Raw genomic sequence first — 6,000 nt, 5'->3', positions numbered from 1 at the left:
TTTTTTTTTTTTTTTTTTTTTTTTTATGTCAGAGGCAGCAGAGAGGTCAGGACTTTAAAACAGGAAAGTACCTTTTGGGTTTGGCAGGGGTTTCATACTCACCATGTGGCAGAGCAGGAAGGAATTAGTTGAAGGAGTGACTCCATTCCTGTTCTTTTCTTCCATCACTTTATCCTTCACATTGTCACCAGACTTAGCTTCTGAAAACAAAGATCTAATCATGTCCTCTTGGAGCTGAAGGCAGTATATTCCTTCTAACATGGATTTATTCTCTGATTAGTGAATGTTTGCTTCTCCTCCTCTGACTAGATTGTAAGCTCCTGGGGGCAGGACCAGTTTCACTGTCCCCCCAGGACAGTGTATCTAAAACAGAATTTTCATCCTGTCCCAACTCCTTTCTTCCCTGCCCCCCTGCCTGCTTTGGCTGCTGGATGGAGGCTAGATGGGGTTGCGGGGGGGACCAGTTGTCTCATGAAGCAGGGATGAAGGGCTGATGTGGGCACAGGGAGTGAAGAAAGCAGGCTTTAGTGAGGTTTAGGGAGCAGAGTGATGCACTGCGTGTGGAGGACGGCCGTGGTCCTCCGGAGTCTAAGACTCTGCAGTGGGTAGTGGTGCCTGCTCTCAGAGGTCGTGGAGGAGGACCAGAGGTGCAGAGGGAGGCTGGCAGGAGGTGATTTGAGGTGCCCGTGGAGTGCTATGAGGCAGGTGGAGAGACGGTCTGGAGCTTAGGGGAGTTTCGGTCAGATGACGTAGATCTGTGAGTCAGTAACACATAGAGCGCTACTCAGTGACCTCAGCACCGGGGAGGGGTTTGAGGGAGCGGGCAGCGCCAGTCTCTGCCGTTGTGACCCCATTCCCACTGTGTAGGTTGTGATTGGTCAGACTAGCCTGTCTGTATCCTGGGGGAGGAATAGATTGAGTGAGTGGGGAGAATGGAAGAGTTGGTGGATGGTTTATTTTATATGGAAATATGGGAGCGCGTTTCTGCGCCACAGTCTTCTGATTTTGCTGTCTCCCCACTCCACCCACTGACCCTCCCCCGCCTCAGTCCCGCACAGTCTACTAGCCTAATTTTCTGGGCAACATTACTGATTAACTCACAACCTCTGTTTGGAACACAGTATCCCTCCTAACCTATCATTCAAAATTCTGCATGATATCACGTGCTAGGCTTTGTATCCATCTTTGACAAGATGGATGATTCTGTGTCCTCAGACGCATCTATCTGCCTTGCTGCCTCCACACTTCTGCTCACACCAGGCGTCTTGGTCGCAGTGCTCTTACTTCCATCACCCGAATTTCATTTGTCTTTCAGAGGTTGGTAAACCACAGCCTGCAGGCCAAATCTGGCCCACTGCCAGTTCTTGTAAATAAAGTTTTACTGGGAAATATCCACAGTCACTTATGCATCGTCTGTGGCTGGTTTTGCATTGCTCGGCAGGGTTGAGTAGTTGCAGCAGAAGCCCCATAGCCTGCAAAGCGTAAAATACTCACTCTAGCTCTTGAAGGAAAAAGGTTGTTTTGTGCACGGCATCAGCAGCTTCACGGTGTAATTTCTGTAAATCACAATTACGGAATTCCTGGTCCTTTCCCAGGGATGGCGGCAGAAGGCTAGAAAGAAATGGAAATCATAAATGTTAATATTAAATTCCAGTCATTTTGAAGATAATGTCCCATTTTCAAACACGGTTGAAACCCTGCCCTCAGGTAAAGCAGTCTTAAACTAATCCATAAAGAGTTATAAGTGAAAAGACAAGTATTTTCTACCAGTTATGGTGTGACAACGGGGAATTCACTTGTCCTTTAGAAAATGGGGATGAGAATGTGAAGAATTACTGAAAGTTGCTCTAAGTATCAGTGGCCCCAGGTCCATAGTGGCCCATTATTCTTTTTCCATCCTTGATGGAAAATTGTTGGAGGAAAATATAATGGTGATGCATACTGGGTTATGTTAGTTGGGACAGTACCTTGGGAATGTAAGCTTCCAGTGGATCAGGTGCTTCCATTACATCGTTCATCCACATAAGTTCTCTAGTGGGGAAACCAGATGGTAGGGATGAAAATGCAGTCTGGAGCTACAGGCAGTTAAAGCCATTTGTGTAATTCATTGATAAATAGTTACAAGGGATTGAAAAGGCTGGAAGTTTAGGAAAGACCTGGTAATATTGGCAAGAAAAAATGGGCAGACAGAGCAAATGATCATTGGATTTCTGAATGGAACTGATAATAAGGAAATAATTCTACCTGGAAGAAATTTTGGCAGCAAAATCCTTTATGTGCTGCTAATGGAAACTTTTAATAAGTCATTCGTCTTAACTTTATCTGTTAAATGTCCAGTGTGGAGCTAGATTAATTCTTTTTGGAAAGGAAACCTAGGTAGATGAATTATTAGAATCTGTGAAATACGTATATTTGAGACAGAATTTATTTGTTTCCTTTTGCACATGCTGTTCATATAAATAATCTTGCTAAATGGCAGTTTTACACAATCAGGTTTGACCTGAGTGGAGTCTAGGAATGTAGTCATCATACACCTGAGATGTATTACCCAGGGGTCCTATTCACAGTTAGGCACCTGTTCCTGATTAAGGAAGGCAAAGGCTGCATATTGCAGCACAGAGCTAATGCACCCTCATCTTGGAAACACTCACTGGAGTGTTAGTTCGTACTAGAGTAGACCTTGAGTCACCAGTAGAACAGTGGGTTCAATTTCCTGCCAGGAACTTTTAGATATGGTGTTTTTTTGTTTTTTTTTTTTAGTGAATTGTCTTAAGGAACTTAGATTTTTAAGTGACTGCACCGTACATCTCACCGTGCTGGGTACTTTATGTTATTTTATCTTCGTAACAGTAACCTTAGTATCATCCCCACTACGAAGATGTCAGAAGTGAAATTAAGTCCTTAAAGACCACAGTCCATGGTTAAAAATTGTTAGACCTGTAATTTGAACCCGTAAATATCATGTTCCAAAGCAGTGCTGCTTCTACATGTATCTTCTCTTTTAAAAATAATTAGGGAAAATTTGAAACATATGCTACTTAATCTGTAAGTAGATACAATAGTGTGAATGAATCCCTATATACCTTTAACCCAAATTCAGTGGTACCAACTCTTGGCTACTCTTGTTTCACCTGTACCCCTACCTACCCCACTGCATCTCTGCATATCATTCTGAAGCAAATCTCACACCCTATGTCATTACCATCTAAATATTTCAGAAAGTATTTCTTAAAGGTAAGGACTTTAAAAAATACAACCATGATATCACTTTGCACCTAAATAATAATAATATCAATAGTTTCTTAATACTATCAAATATCTAGTCAGTGTTTATATTTCTGATAATTTCATAGTAGTCACATTTCTTTTTTTTATAGTTTGTTTGAATCAGGATCTAAATAAAATCTACATGTTATAACCAGTTCACGTGTCTCCTGTCATAATTTTTTACTTTGTTTTTTAACTTTTTATTTTGAAATAATTTTAAATTTACAGAAAATTTACAAGAATAGTACCAAGAACTCCTATACTCTTCACGCAGTTTCCGTAATTAACACTATACTTCTTTGCTTTCTCATTCTCACTTTCTTTGAAAGTTGCAGACATGATGCCTCATTACTCCTTAGTTATTTCCATATGTATTTCCTGAAGGTAAGGACAGTCTCCTACCTAACCTCAGTGTGCTCGTCAAACTCAGGAAGATACCGCTGATAAAATACTGTCTAATCTGTGCACTTCACTCACATCATGCCATTGTCCCAATAATGTCTTTTATCACAAAACCAACAATGACAACTAAAATCTTCTCTTTGCCACCTTTCCTTCCTGGTTCAGGAGGTCAGTCATGTCTCTTTAGTCTACTTCATTGGGAACAGTCGCTGAGTCTTTTTCGTGTCTTTTACAACTTTGGCATTTTTGAATAGTCATGTCGTTTACTTTCTTGACTGTCTCTCAGTTTGGGTTTATCTGCTGTTCCTCATGATTAGGTTCCAGTTACACATTTTTGTCAGGAATCCTGCAGGAAACAATGCTGAATTCTTGGTGCATCGTATTTGGTGGCTCACAATTTTGATTTTGTCCCATTACAGATGAGGTTAACTTTTTCCAAGTTAACTTTTATCATTTAAGATCACGTTTACCAGGTTTTTGTGCTGTGAAGTTAACAAATTATTTTGTATGTACTAACAGGTGTTTGGGGGCAGAGATCTTGAGACTCCATAAATATCCCCTTGTCGTCGAACTTTTATCTGCTGGTTTTGGCAAGCTGCAGATGCTGCCAAATGGTGATTTTTCTAATTCCATCATTCCATCTACGTTTATTAGTTGACTTTCTCCTGTAAGTTAGAGTTTCCACTTCTCCTCCGTTGGTTTTTTCATTTATTCTATTCTTTCTGGATTTACAGGTTCCTATTTTACTCGGTGATTTACAATCCATTAATATTATTATTTACTTGATATTTAGCTTGTCCTAGGTTGGCCTTTGGGACCATGTCAGACTGGTTGCTGTATCCTTTTGACAAGTCCTCGTTGTTCTCTGAGCACTTCCTTTCCTTATGACACAGAAGGCGTTCCAGCTCATGTTGTACTTTCCGTGCCCTAGCCCTAGAATTGGCCATTTTGCCAAGGAACCCTGCTTTAAGTGAGGAATAGTATTTAGAATGTAAGATTTGGGCTTTAGCTTTGCTCATTGCCACTGGGTAGTCATTGCTCGTAGGACCTTTCAGCGGACAGAACCAAGAAATGTGCATAAGCACATACACTGACACACATTTATATGTGTTCCTGTGTATATCTGTCTGTGTAGCTGAAAACCATGAGGTCACGCTGCCATTTTCAACCCTAATCCAATACCACACGGTGTTTTCTAGCCTTTCTTCTTTTTGGTATTTTTGCCTCCTCTCCTACAGTGAGAATCCTGGCTGCCATTCTCCTATTTACTTATTTGTTCTTATTTGCTCTGTTTACGCTCCCAGGCAAATGAGCTGTCTTCTCAGCCCTGGCCCTGTTTGCCCCTACCACGCAGGCATCTCCTCGGCCCTGCTGCTACAGGCTTGTGCTGGGCCAGAGTCCTCTTACTCTCTTTCCTCGCCCCCAACCTCTCCATCAGTGCAGTAACTCACATTAGCCCAGAAGTAGGATTTATTAATGCTTAGTAAGTGTCTCTGTTGTGCTTCAAGGCTGTTTACAAAGAATGGGCAGTACAAAGGGAAGGGAAGAGAGGGGAGAGCACTAAACTTGCTGATGAGACGTAGGCCGGAATCAGAATGCAGGTTCAGTTCAGGCAGTAATCGCCCCTAAATGGAGCAGCCTCAGTGCTCATATGCAGGAGACAGCCTTCGTCTGTTCTTTTTTGGAAGGACTGGAGTATAATAGAGTCAGGATGTAAAATTCCTTCTTGGTCTTGGGGAAGGGGAGTTCTGGAGTTCTACTTAATGGCTAAAAGGGATGTTTTGAAATCTTTTGATATCCATATACTATATCCAAAATTTGAAGTGATTTCAGAAGGATAGAGAAACTTTCTGGTCTATACCCCTCCTCCCCTTTCCTTAAAGCAGCATAATTTTAAATACTCACATATTTGTATCAAGACTTCTTTTTTGTACCTTATGTCATATAAGGAGGAGAAGTGGAAACTCTAACTTATAGTAGAAATTCAACTAATAAATGTGGATGGAATGATGGAATTAGAAAAAAATCACCATCTGACAGTATTTGCAGCATGCTGAAACTAGCAGATAAAAGCTAGCAGCTATTTCTTTGGTGAAAACCAGCCTTGTTTCTCAAGAAAAGGTAACTTGAGGACTTCAAAGCATAGTGAAAATGCTCTAAATCTTGGAATATCACAGGATGTGTCCCCAAAAATCTCCTGGTCAAGTAGGGTGCCATAGTTTTCTTTCTGTGCCTTTTGTCACGGTGATAGAAGAGGGTCAGAACTGAGAATAGATTGGGGATGTTGTACTATTCGGCTTGAAATTATGCAGGAAGAGGAAGTTGTTCCTC

The 6,000-nt window shown here is 41.4% G+C and overlaps 1 protein-coding gene across 1 annotated transcript in view; it reads left to right on the top strand.

Moving 5' to 3' along the window:
• The window catches only part of LOC112404053 (bifunctional 3'-phosphoadenosine 5'-phosphosulfate synthase 1), a 59,882-nt gene that overhangs the window by 19,824 nt on the left and 34,058 nt on the right, over positions 1-6,000 (top strand). The window lies entirely within an intron of this gene.

This window comes from Neophocaena asiaeorientalis, unplaced genomic scaffold, assembly GCF_003031525.2.
Source record: "Neophocaena asiaeorientalis asiaeorientalis breed wild unplaced genomic scaffold, Neophocaena_asiaeorientalis_V1.1 scaffold584, whole genome shotgun sequence".
In the NCBI taxonomy this organism is placed as follows: domain Eukaryota; kingdom Metazoa; phylum Chordata; class Mammalia; order Artiodactyla; family Phocoenidae; genus Neophocaena; species Neophocaena asiaeorientalis.
This window is presented reverse-complemented; position numbering and strand designations above follow the sequence as displayed.